This window comes from Zonotrichia albicollis, chromosome 3 (assembly GCF_047830755.1).
Source record: "Zonotrichia albicollis isolate bZonAlb1 chromosome 3, bZonAlb1.hap1, whole genome shotgun sequence".
Lineage (NCBI taxonomy): Eukaryota > Metazoa > Chordata > Aves > Passeriformes > Passerellidae > Zonotrichia > Zonotrichia albicollis.
Genome location: NC_133821.1, coordinates 61,479,644 through 61,493,127, shown reverse-complemented (window position 1 = coordinate 61,493,127; position 13,484 = coordinate 61,479,644). Strand labels below are relative to the sequence as shown.

The 13,484-nt window shown below is 42.3% G+C and overlaps 1 long non-coding RNA gene across 1 annotated transcript; it reads right to left on the bottom strand.

Moving 5' to 3' along the window:
- Positions 1-2,048: 2,048 nt before the first annotated feature.
- Positions 2,049-9,803, bottom strand: LOC141728689 (uncharacterized). The gene is made up of 3 exons (XR_012579835.1): positions 8,737-9,803; positions 7,996-8,098; positions 2,049-2,643 (listed from the first exon to the last, which is right to left on the bottom strand). It is a non-coding gene; the product is annotated as an uncharacterized LOC141728689 (long non-coding RNA).
- Between the last annotated feature and the right edge of the window lie 3,681 nt (positions 9,804-13,484).

Genomic DNA, 13,484 nt, shown 5'->3' with positions numbered 1-13,484 from the left:
CCATAGGATGTATGAGTGCCTAGCCCTGGATGGCAGCAGCAGCTTTGCCACCTAACACTGCTTTGGAAGCAGCAACTTCCCTCCATGCTTGGCATCAGAACCTCAAGACTGACCCTGGCTCTGCAGCAGGAAGGGATGCACCAGGGATTCCCAAAGCCAATCTCTGAAGAGAGTGCACTGCTTTTGTAGCCTGTGCTTGCTGTGGGTTTGGGTGAATCACAGTCATAGTCCTTTCAGCAAGCTCACAATTGCTTGCATGTACACCTTTAACTTCTGCTTGCAAACCAGACTGGAAACCACTGCATGAAATAGGCAAGGAATGAATGAATGTCACGTTTGTTTTATTCTGATGCTAAATAAGGACTTTAATATAAAGTAGGGAACCAGAACCATCCTCAAAACTGGGATTCCTTTGCTGTGCTTGCAGATCAGTAATCAGCTTTTCTTGGTGCTGCCTAGTCTGGTCACAAGTTGTGAAGGTAGACATCTGCCCCACCTGTGGTTTTTGGGTGGCTGGTTGGTGCTCAAAAGATGCTTTCATGCCAATTATATAAGTTGAGAGGTTCATATATCTCCTTGTCCAGCTGTTTGACTGAAAGCAGGCCCTGCTCCTGCCAGAATTCCTTTGGTGGGTGCCAGAAATGCCAGTGGGTAGGTTTGTTACAGTCTTGTGCGCTGAAAGAGAAAGATGTTCTCTCTGATGGAGCAGTATCAGCAGGAGATATGTAGTGAGTGGGCAGCTTGCACAGAAGGAACCAGTGGGAGAGGAGGTTATGCTTTCAATAGGCAGGACTGAGAGAATTGGGGCTGGGGAAAGGTAGTGGGAAGAGGATGTAGGAGGTCTGGGAATGTTTATTTTGTGGCTGATTGGGAAAAATGTGGCAGACAGGGTGACTGGATGGTGTAGAAAGTGGATAGGATGTTGGCCATGCTGGCAAGTCGAGTACTGCCCACAGCACTCACTTGAGCATGCCATCCTCTTGGAGCTTAACTGTCAGGCTGATGCAGGTCTTTTATCTCTGTTGTTTGTGCAGAACTGGAGGAAATACATTCCTGAACTCTTAACTCAACATGGAAGTCTCGAGTCCTGCCTGGTTTGCAAACACCAGGATCAGAGCAGGGTTTTTCTGTGTGTTGGTGGGTGACTTGTTGACACTGGAGATCCAACAGTGTGGGAGTGTTTGTGGGAGGAGGACCTGGGGCAGAATGGTCTGGCACCCTTTGCAGTGCCAGAGCACATTACAGCTCGCTGGTTGTGCTGATCTCTCCATTGCTCCTGAAAACTCAGCTCCCCCAATCAGCTGTTCCCAGTTTCACATCTAACACACGAATAAAATGAGATCAGCAACTGGTGTAAACTCCTCCCTCCACCATACTGCCAGGGGGGTCTGGGCTGGCCTGGGATTTCAGAAGCTCTTGGTGACAGAGCCTCCATGAGGATGAAGACACAATTTGAAGATGTTCACTTCCAGATAAGAGAACTGGTTGTTGCTCAAAGTTTACTATGGCTAAATTCACAGAGAAGGGATAACCAAGGGAGCTAATTCCTGTTTTATTTCACTATAAGGGAGGGCTTTTTATGCCTCCCCTTTCCCTTTCTAAACTTCTTGGCTATTATAGTCTCTGTTCCCCTCTGCCAGCTGCAGGGCTGCTGGGACCTCTCAGTGGGGCTGCACCCTGAACATCTCTGTGGTTTTATCTTTCCCTCTTGAGTGTTTTGATTTCATAGTCAGCAAAAGAGAGTTTCTAGAGTCCATGAACAGCTCCCAGCTGCTTTCATTGCTCAACTGACTTGTCTGCATCACAGGGCCTTACCAAAGGTGCACTTGATTTGGGAGAACTGAACAAAGCCCCAAGAGGATGTTCACATAGTTTGAAGACCAGTAATTGATGTTACACCAATTCACTTGTAGCTGAACTCTGAACTGGTTCAGTTTATCTATTCAGTGATGCTGTGTTTCCATTTTAAGGGAACAGAACACTACAGGGAACACTCAACTTAGTAAAACATTTTCTGTAATTCAGAGGCAGGAGAGTTTTTCATGTGTGCTTAACACCAGGACCAGAGGCTGACAGGACCTCTGTCCCTTCATCAGGAGCCAAACTGGATATAGCCATGATGTGAATGTATTTTTATTGGCATTACCACAGGTGCACCATTGTGTCTCAGCAAGACAGAGGGGCTATTTTCAAACTGTTGATGCAAAACAAGCTGAAACAACAGCATCCATCACACCACCAAATTGCCATTCACAAGAAGTATGGAAGCAATTTTTGTTTAGATAAAATTTGCTGGTAAGACAGCAATGAACATGAGATATTCAACATTCTAATAAAATAGTAATGCTGCAAGCTCAGCGGCTCATGAAACATTTACAATCTGCAGCTAGTAAAGTGCAAACACGAGATTTAAGCACCGCTGCTGCTGGATGGATGGAAACCAGCTAGAAGATTAACGGAAAGATTATTCCACACAGGTTAGAATGAGGTTCATTAAATGCCCATCAGTTCTCTCATTTGCTGTAGGAGACAGAGAGGGCTGTGGGACTGCACCTGTTGAAGCAGAGCTCATCCTCAGTGCCAGTGTTATGCCAAATGAGCACTTCTTTCCAGCTTGTAGTTTCTTCTGCTTCCCATGTCTCCCTGCATCAGGAATTTGCACAAGCAGCATTACTACACTTAGTACACTTGCAGATTGCTATTCTTTATATATGAAACTAATTAGGAACCAGACTTGCAACAGGCTCTGGAGGGTGAGATGAGCAAGAGGCCACATTATACACAGAGCTCTCCCATAAGTTCAAGATAAAGAGAGGAGTTTAAGGAGATTTCATGCACTTTCAACCCAGGTAAAATTACACACCAGGAAAATTATTTTATCCACTTGTTTGGTTTTTAACCTTTGATCCATTTTACCAAGGACTACAGATAATTTGAGTTGTTACTGTCACATCTAAGTGCTTCTCTATGGATCCATCAGAGGTTAAAGGTTAAAAGAAGGGTGTTGGATGAGATCAGACAGGAAAGCGTCCAGATGCCTCCCTTTGTGTTTTCTGCATTACTCTAGATGAGTCATTTTGATTCTTTTCTGAGCAGTTCTTCTATAAAACAAGCAGACCTTGCTTTTTGGTCTCTTAACTGTACAACAGGGCTCATTCACCAGGCTTCTCTGCTTCTTTTAAATCTGGCTCACAGTTATTAAAATTTGCATTTTAAGAAAAGCCCCGAGGCTTTCTGTACCACTGAATATGTGAGAAACAAACAAAACTTTTAAGCAGTAATTTCCTTCCTCTGTTGGTGGAGAAACATCTTTTTTTGTGTAGAGGGTCCATGAACAACGTAACCCTGTGCAATCCGGTGCCTTTTTAATACTGTAGCAATAGCAATAATGGTCTTGGGTGAAACCCAGACGCTGTTGCCATTAAGAAGTGCCCTTGCTGCAGCTTGTGCCTGTCACTAACGCTGAGATTTCACTCTGTACAGAGATATTCCCACAAATACTAACACAGGCTTTGACTGGCAAGAAGTGACATATCTGCAGTGTGTGTGGCCACAGAAAAATCACTGCAGTGTTTAATTTGAAAAATTTGAGTTCACTTATTTAGGGCTATTCTCAATCCAGAAATGCCTAGCAGTGTCAATAAAACCTAAAATGGGAATCATCCTGCCCTGGTTCCTTTAGTGTGCTTCTGAAAGAAAAGGCCCATGGTTTGGAGATGAAATGGTTAATTTTATAATGGACAGCAGAGAAGGCAAAATGCTTTTTGAAGCAAGTATAGAGCTACTTAAGCTCACAGGAGATCACTGTTTAAAAGACAGATAAAATTATTTGTGACACTTCTATGAATTGCTGCAGTAGCTGGGGTTGCCAAATGCAAGGGGTGGAAGTTTTGTGGAGCTGTTCAGTTGCCAGCAGCACAAGTGGTACAGATTGTATCTGTAGTCACAGTTATGAGGCAAACTTGCATAGGCAAAGCAAACAGAAGCACTGAAACTGAAACTATAATGTACGGACTTTGGGGTTTCGAGAGCTTGGAAGTGACAAAAGCTTAATTACTTTCAGGAGCAAGAAATATGTAGGGAAGGATAAAATAATCTGTATTGTTGTTGGCTGTAGACTGTGGAAGGTTTGGCATACAGAAGTTCGGGAAACTTTAAATAGCTTCTTAGGGTGAAGTTACAGAGGTTTTTGTACTGCTGCACCCTGAAGCTGTCATTTTAGCACCTCAGAAACAGACCTGTTTTAGAGAATCAGAAAAGCCTTGGAAACTGGCAAAGATGAAACATTCAAGTACTTCTCAAAGTCAGTGCAGGGATTATAGTAGTCCTCTCAGGCTGTGTTAGTTGCCATCCTCTTGCAAATCATTGTATTAAGTAAATGCAATAAGAAGGAAACAAACAACTGAGAAAACTGTAGCAATCCTGTTATTGAAAAACAGAACTGAACTTGAAAACTAAAATGAAAATATGAATGATGTTTGAAATAAAAAATTGTCACTTTAAAAAGATAATTTTAACTTAATTTTAAAATGTTTTAAACCCCTACAAACTTGTTGCTGTGTTTTCAGTTTTCATTGAAAAATGAATTCTTATTTTTTCTCAATAAGAAATCTGGTTGAAAGTATGCAAAATACCCAGGACATTTTCTGTAGTATTTTGGAAAAGAGGACTTCTGGCCAACTTTAGAAACCTGATTAAATCAGAGCAAGTAGAAAGGTAAAATCAAGTATTAGAGCTGCATGGTCATTAAATCTACATTCATTTGTTCATTTGCAACTACAGTGCCCTCTGAATTCCAGTAGCATTTTTCCTATCTGTAGTTGAACTTTTCCTGAACACAGGGCAATTTGGATGTAATCCTGTGGAATGTGCTCCAGGATAACCCTGCTTGAGCAGGGAGGCTGGAACAGCTGACCCACTGTGGTCCCTCCCAACACCACAGCACCCATCCTGTGATTCTGTGTCACAAGCACACAAGTTTTATGAAGAACTACTTCAGAATCACACAAACACTTCACAGGGACTTCCAAGGAAAACTCTGCATATGAACTTAAAATGCTTCACATTTCTTTGAGCTCACTTTGAAATCTGACAGCCAAATCATAGAACTGTATCCAATATTCTTAGCAATTATTGTTACTGCTACCTGTATTATCAATACCAATAGCAGCAGAAACTTCTGGCATAGGATGTGTCAAAGTAACTCTAATTTCATCCTATGAGAAACTCATACATCTTCTTTTTAAATGAATGATGTTTTGGTCAGTCACTCAAGTAAGCATGCATAAAGGCTACCTTTAAAAGCAGAATGTTGTTAGCATAGAGCAGAGAGAGTTTGTTTGCTCTGCTTGGGGAAAGCAGGCTACCTGTGTAATTATTTCCTTAGTGAGTCTGCATAAAACTTCTATTGCATTTAATTCAACACAAAACATTTTCTATATTTCATGTCACGGGTAGGAATGAAAATGGAGATAGTTCATCAATGCTGATATGTGATATAAAAAGAGCTGAGAAGCCAAGGGTATGAGAGTGCATAAAAATGTTTTGTGTCCTGACCAGTACATTGCTTAAAAAAAATTTTACAATCAGCCCCAATTGTTCATTCCTCCCATGCAGAAGATACTCACATATTCATTTTTAAAAGGGCAAATCAACCATAATTCAGTTTATAAACTGTGAAGCTGGTTGCGAATGTCTGGATGAATATTCATTAGAATCTCTTAATCTGCCATCGACTGTGATTCATTAGGCATATGTAAATATCACTCACTTTAATTGCCCCTAAACTGACTTAACATAATATTGTCATTAGCAAATTATTAGTTATTTGTGTAACTAATGGTACATTATGGTGTACACGTTAAATCGCCAAATATATGATTACAATTATGATGATGTTTTATGCGGGGTGCTTTGTAAAGTATTTGATGAAATATAATGGAGCCAAATCAAATCTGGTATGTTAATAAGACAGTTGTGGAACTTCATTATTGTATTTCTACACCTTGGTGACTGGTCTAATATGTGAGCCTTTACCCCACCCTGTGCTTCAATGGATTATGGATTAGCTTCACTTTCCATATGCAAGGCTGGCGTGATATTCCAATGCCTGCTTGCCCTTTGTTTTACCTAATGAACTCTGTTCCAGTTAATTATTGGTGAAAGTGCCCTAGCTTGCTGTGGCAAGACCTTTTCCCTGAAAGGCCAGGGGAAGGGAGCAGAAAATACCACCTTTGCAGCATGAAGTGTTTATGGGTCTGCTGGGGAGTGCTGCTGTTGAGGTAGCAGCGCCTGTAACCTGCTGGTTTTTCTGTAATCTGTTAGTGTATCCTAGGATTTTGTACTTTCCTGGCCTCTTTACTCTTGACTTCTACTCACTTGTGCAATGAGAAGCCTTGCCTGTAATGTTTGACCCACCCAGTCTCCTGCACTTCCAATAGTTATGCATGAAACAAGCAGGTTTTAAGATGGCACAGTTATGGTGGTGAAACCTTCAATTAGTGCTGTTAAAAGGATTTTAATTACAAGGCTAATAATAAGTGGAATATGTTTGTGCAGAAGGGATGAATGGTATCCTCAAAGGCTTTTATTAAGTCTTGTATCTACATGCAAATGTATTTATGAGTGTGTTAACGTTTATAGACCCAGGAAGTTAAGAAAGGGCTGTTTCCCACTGCCACATATTTATTCAAGATGCATTTAATATGGCAGTTACTTTACTTCTTTAAACAGTGCTTATTAAGGCACATTTACTAGGAACTAATTAAAATGTAATGAACACAGATCTGTTCACAAATTAATACAAAGCCTCTGAAAGAATATCCTGCATCATCAAGTGGTTTCTCCAGGCACTCCTGTCAGCCACGCTGCTCCACCTGGGACCTCACACCTCAGGTGCTGCAGATCAGACTGTACCTGCAGTCAGCAAGGTGGGAGCAATTCTGTCAGCTGCACTTCTGCTCCTCCCATCAAACAAGAGGCTTCGCTCTCAGTTAAATAGATGCAGATGTCATGAATGTCAAGGAAAATTTTTCACTGGGTTGAAAGGATTTTGGGACAGATGTAAAAGATCAAATTTTTATAAAAATAAATTAGCAAAAGGCATTGGAAACAGATCCTGAGGATGCAAAATGGAACTACCACATTAGAACACTGGTTCAAAATGCTTATTTACATGCAATGTTGGCTAAACAAGTGCTGCGGCTTTTCACTGATTCAGCTGAAAACAGGCAAAAAGCCCATTTTGATGTGACCTTAATTATAATGATTTCCCTTCATTCAGTTAGAAACAGAGTTTCTAAACCACAGAAAACACCTCCAACATTTGGAAAACAAAATAAAAATATCAAATGGGATTGTGTACTAATTTAATGGAAATAGTCCATATTCTTATGCAGACGTTCCCTAAAATTTGCAGGTTCAGGTCTGGCCCCACTCCCAGCTGTAAAACAGGCCTTTGGAACCAATCAAGGGTGCTCAGATGCTGCTCAGAAGGTATTTGCAAGAAACTCATGGAAAATTAATTGCAGAATAATTCACATAAATTATTGTCTGGGTAATTTTAAATAATGAATCAAGCAGGAGAAAAAGGACACATTATTACATAATTTGTTCCATCCTAACAGAAACATTAATAATGCTCCATAAGGGTAAAATAAATTGCACTTAGAGACTATTAAGTCCCATCTCAAACCTCACTGAAGGCAGCAGGAATGCTCCTCCAGGTCTGGTATGGACAGAATATCTAAGAGGCGGGAGCAGAAGATGGACTGGGAGATGAGCTGTGTAACAAATCTATTTCCAAGGCAGATATAAATGTAAGGGATGATGAGATCTGCAGGGAGGGCAGCTGGCAATAAAATTTCCAGTTCCACACTTTGAAGACCCCACTCTGGTGTCCAGTGAGCGCTGCAGACTGTCCCTATGATACTGGAACATTGCTCCTGATGGTTGGAAGCCTTTGGATGGTGAAAGAGGAGGAAGGGAAGAAATTACCTTGGAATCATGTGTGATGCTGTGATGCAGGACTCCAGACCTGCTTCCAGCTCTGTCACTGCAATGCTGAAAACCTTGGATGGATCAGATTTTGCTTCACCTTCTGTAAAACAGAGATAGTGGTGGCATGCAAAATAGGCTTGTGGATGCAAAATAAGCTGGTTAGAGAGATTCCAGGCAGTCACTGTGAATTGTCTACCTGAAATAATCAGGTTTAACCTTTTTCTCTGGAGGGTTTTCTTCCTGCATTGATGATTTTGCAGATCTGCAGCCATACCAGCAGTTGCACTGATGCCACAGAGGGCAGAGGGTTTTATCAGCACGAGGACAGGGGCTGAAATCTTTTTCAGCAAAGGTACCTGGGGCTAATTTGTAGAAGGCCTGCTTAAGTAAGAACTCAGAAAAAAGTGAAGCCACCGTGGCTGAGTTCACATGTAGGACAAGAAGCATTGATGTTAATTGCTAATTAAAAAAAACCCCAAAGATGAGGTGGTTTTGTTGGAATGTTTGGGTTGCTTGGTAGAATTCTTTCTGGTTAGTAAACCATCTGCCAGACTAAAATATTATAATAATAAAACTACCATAATGTGATGATTAAATACAATGCAAGGTTGATTTTAAATATGAGTGCTTGCAACATGAGTAAGAGATACACACCTGAAAAACATACTTCTTGGTAGGAAGAAAAGTGTTTAGGAAAAGAAAATGTAAAACAGATATCATAAAACATAAATTACTCACTGAAATAGGACTGTTAGAAGAAATCCTCTTGAGGTGATGAAATATATTGCCAAATTCCTGGAGTTGTGGGCCTGGGTTGCAAAGATAAGCAAGATGCCTTGAAGGAAAGAAATTACTTTGATCCTGTACCCAGAGTACTTTATCTCTGCCCCTTGCCTTCTGCTGAGGAAGCCACATGAGTCTCTGCAGTAGATTCAGGTTTTGTGGCACACACAATCTTGCTCGTCCACTTCTCCTGGGGCAGTAATATTCATAAGACATTCATTATCTCAGGGAACAGGGCTGCACACACTGAGGGAGGTTTAAAAGGCTGGTGTGGCTGAAGCAGATTCTTACACTGACCTCCTGGACACAGGCAGGAGGTGGAAGTTCTTGTTGGCCAACTTCTCCCCTCCCTCCTATCTCTGCTTCACTTGGAAAAAGAGACCAATTTTGAATTCTTAGAAGGTTCTGGCAAGCCGTCAAAGCACCCAAGTGTGTGCTACCTTACCATTGTGTTTGGGGCACACCTGCAGGAGCCCACTTGCCATTGTCCCTCCCAGGAGTGAGACACATCAGTGCTAACACCACCCTGGTGCTCTTGGAGGTGTTTCCTTCCTTCTCGGAAGGAATTTTCAGTCACTATGGAAAGTGAGCGTGGCAGTCCCTTGGAGGAGGATGTATCTCACTTACCCACATCCAAAAGCACATTCCTAGGCTGCATCTGACCCCATGGGGAGGATGAGCAATGACAGTGCCTCAGACACATAGGGACAGGTAAGTTTGTGTCCCATGTACAGGTATTGAGGATTGAGGGTAGGGAGCAAGTTGGGGGAAAGAGGAACAGAGTGGATAATTAAAGAGGACTCAGTTTGCTTTGGATCCTGACTATAATGGGCATCTCTTTTATCTTCGACAGTTTTCAAAGCTAACTCACACTATTTCAGCCCAGGCCAACTCTAGCCAAGGCACTAGGTACACACAACCCAGAATTTCTCCTCATTCTCTCCTAATTTTTATATGAGAGCATTTCTCCTGTTACCAGAACCTGAAACACAGACTTTGACCCTCAGATCTCAGAGACTTAAAAATTCCCTTTAGATTGCTTCGCTCACCTCTGTTTTCACATGTTCCTGGTAAGATGAGAAACCATAATTCCTGCTATTACACAGGAAAAAGATACAGCTTCTAGACTCTGTTTTGTGAGAAAAGTATCTGACCTGCACGTCTCCTGTTATGTAACATTTTGTAATATCATGCTAGATGGGGGTGAAATCATCTGGATTAAGCATACTCTTAAAGTATTGAAAAAAAAATTTTAAATTGCTATGTGGATTGAAAGCACATCTGGAGAACCTCTGCAGCAGTTCATGGAGAAGACATGGAGGGAAGACCTGATCACAAGTTAAATTACTGATACTTTCAGTCCTTGGTAAGCAGATGGGAGGAAGCAGAGGAGAACTACTGGAGCTGCTGAGAATAGTGCTCACTGTTGGGGTTTGAGGGCGTCCTTGCTTCAAACCAGCTCTTCAAACTAGTTTTTGAAGGTGCAAATTCAGGACAATGATATATTCTTGCTTTTGTAAAGAATCTTTCAGATCCATGGGTTAAAAACTGCTCGTTACTGTAATTATTCTTTTTCTTAGTACACATGCAAAACCATCTAACTTCAGGTTGTTTTAATGATGAATACTTGAAGTGGCAACGTGATGGCTGCTGTACTCTCTACTGGCTGTTAATCTACAAAATCAAGGCATAAGTCCATCGTGGAAAGTTTGCACCCAGGTTCACAGTTCTGCTTAGGAGGACATCTTTTAGGAGGCAACCTTGCAGGCCTTACAGAAACAGGGACCAAACAGTCACCATCACACTGCTTATCTTGTCTGATGAGACGAAGCAAGGGCTCTCCGAGCCCAGGGAGTTTGAATCACAGAAAATCAAAATCCATTAAGTTGCAATACATTCAAACCGTAATTGCTGCAGATTAGAATTCAAGCGGAGAACTTTGCATAATGCCAAGAGCTGACCTTTTTCTGGGGTGCTCTCCTGCGATTGTTGGGACCTTGTAACAAATGCCTAGTGCCATTTAACGAAGGAATGACATATCTCTGATATGCAAATTTTTACAGCACAGCAATTAAGCGGTTTAGAATTTTACGACAGTGTTTGGGCTTTATACAACAAAAAAAGGGCCAATAAAGGGCTGTGATGGATGGGCTAATCCCCACTGGAAATATACCATGTAATCTCATGGAGACAATGCATTATGGATAGCATTGTGATTATTGGTGGTTAATATCTCCCCCTTCTCCCCCCACCCTCCCCTGCCCGCAGCCTCCCCCTCCCCTGCTCCCCGCCTGATGAAAACTGCATGGCTGCCACATTGTTGGGGGCACAGGCCTGGGATACAGATGGGAAAGTTGGGCCATTGCAATCTGCTGCACGCACGGACGACAGTGAAAAGGGGGCTTGCAGCGAGGCAGCTTGTCAGCAGGGGACAGGGCTGGGGTCCATATGCCTCTCTTCTTCTCCCTTCTGTCACCGAGTCTGCTGCCGCATCCTGCTGTCGGGGGACACTTTAATGATGAGCATGTTTTAAACAGTTTTGCTTACCTAGCGACAGCTTTTCAGGGAAGGGGAGCTTAATTAGACACCTTCCGCATTTTGGTGTGTTGTATTTTTCTGTAGGTGTCTGTCTGTCTGTCTGTCTGTGGTCCATCCTCTGCCCTCTCCCCTGCAGCCGGGCACTGGGTGCAGCTGCGGTTCTTGCGCTTTGCCATCCTCCACCTGCCACACGGGGCACATCACTTTCACTCCACGCTGGCCACCCCTCTTCTCACTGCTTGCAGCTTTTATCTGAGGTCTGTGTGGGGCTGGCAGAGGTGTTTGTAGCAGCATGTACTTCACATGTAGAATCTGCACGGTTTCAGGCATGGTGAGAGGGCTGTGGCAGGGGCTGATCCTGAAGAGTGAGGACATTTGCTTTGGACACATGATAGCAAGATAAGCGTTGGGAATTTTAGCTATGTTTTCGAGAGCAACTTGTAAAATTAGAAGGAAAAAACATCTCTGGCTGCTGTTTGGAGTGCCGAAGTAAAGTAATTTAGAGCGTGAAATCACCATCTTGCTATTTGTTCACTATCTTAAAGGGTCAAATAAAGCTTGTTGTTTTTCTTTTTCCTTGATCCTTTATACCCTTGATTAGAACTGCTGCTGCGGTACTTTTTTTTTTTTTTTTTTTTTTTAGACCATAACAGGGGGCTGGGAAAAATTGATTCAGTTGTTTCTTTAAAGTATTTCTTAGGTGACCAGAAATTCCATCGGTATATTTTGTAGCCAAAGTTAATTAAAAATTAAATTTACAAAAACAAAAATTCTGACCTGCTTGACCTTGTGGAAAACCCCTTGGCAGTAGGGTTCTGGGAAGCAAAAGCAGCATGGGGGATTCCCAGGCAGGGATCCTTAAACTGGCAAACCTGTGGGGCAGCGGGAATGAGATTGGAAATAGATTTGCTGTGGCAAATACAATCCTTCCAACAACACAGGGGCCTTCCACCAGGTCTGATCAGCTCCTAGGAACCACAAAAAGTGGTCCCAGTTTGTGTGCAAGAAATAGTTTCAGCACTAGCTCTGGTTTCCCCCAAGATCTCCTTTTGGTCAGCTCCCAAATAGTCTCCAGCCCTCACAGAGGGAAGTTCAGCCTCATTCCTGCCTTTGGGCTAAGAGGCCCCTGAGCAAACATGGTGTGTCTCCCTTTAGGCTCTCAGAGTACATTTGTTACCTAATCACTAAGCTGCCTCTCCCTGACTGTGTCAGTGAGGAAAGTAGTGAGGGCAGCAGCTGAAATAAACTGCTGGATAGACAGATGGATTGATGGGTGGATAGCTGGATAGAGGGATATACAGACAGATAGACAGATGTTGGGAAATAGGTATGGACAAGGATTTTAACCATCAGAAGAATCCTTTGCTAAGCTGGGAAGAGTCAGCAAGAGCTACCCTGCTTGAAACCTCAGGTCTCAAGCTAAAACACTTGTGAGCTCAGCACAATGGGCTAACTCTATTCTTGAGAAACAGCATATGATGCATGCTGGTTTTGGCCAGGACAGGGTTAATTTTCTCAGTAGCCAGGAGGGGGCATGGCTAAGGCCCAGATATTATTCTATATAACCTTATGTCAATTCTGCTGACCAAAGGAAGAGACTCTCTCTCCCCTCTGAGGAGAGGGGATCCCTTCTGGTCAGGAGAAAATGTGCCGGGGAAGTTCTGGTATTATCATGAACTTTACATGCAAATTGTTTCTTTGTCTTATGTCTTTGTTATTAAAACTGTTGCTGCTGTTTTCTTATCTCATTGCTGTTTCCAGTAAATTGTTCTACCCCAACCCATGATCTTTGCCTTTAGGGCATCCAATTGCAGGAGGAGTGAGCAGCAATGCGGTTTTAGCAGGAGTACTGAATTGGAGAATACCATTTCTAAATCACAAGATTTTGCCATGAAGCAACTTTATTACATTTTCCTGTACAGAATAGACCAAAATGAAACTCTGCACAGCTAGTAGTTGAAAGTAACATCTTTGCTGTTGTAAGTGGGAAGCCCATAAAAAGCTGGGCTTCTGTGATATTTTTAATATTGTCTTTTTCTGCCACCTGACAAATACATTTCACATAAGGGTCAACATGTCTCTACAACACAGTGGAGGTAATCAAGGGAAAGGAAGTATTTTCTGGCAGCAGGTCTGTCTGGAGTGACTTTTTATGTCACTTTGAA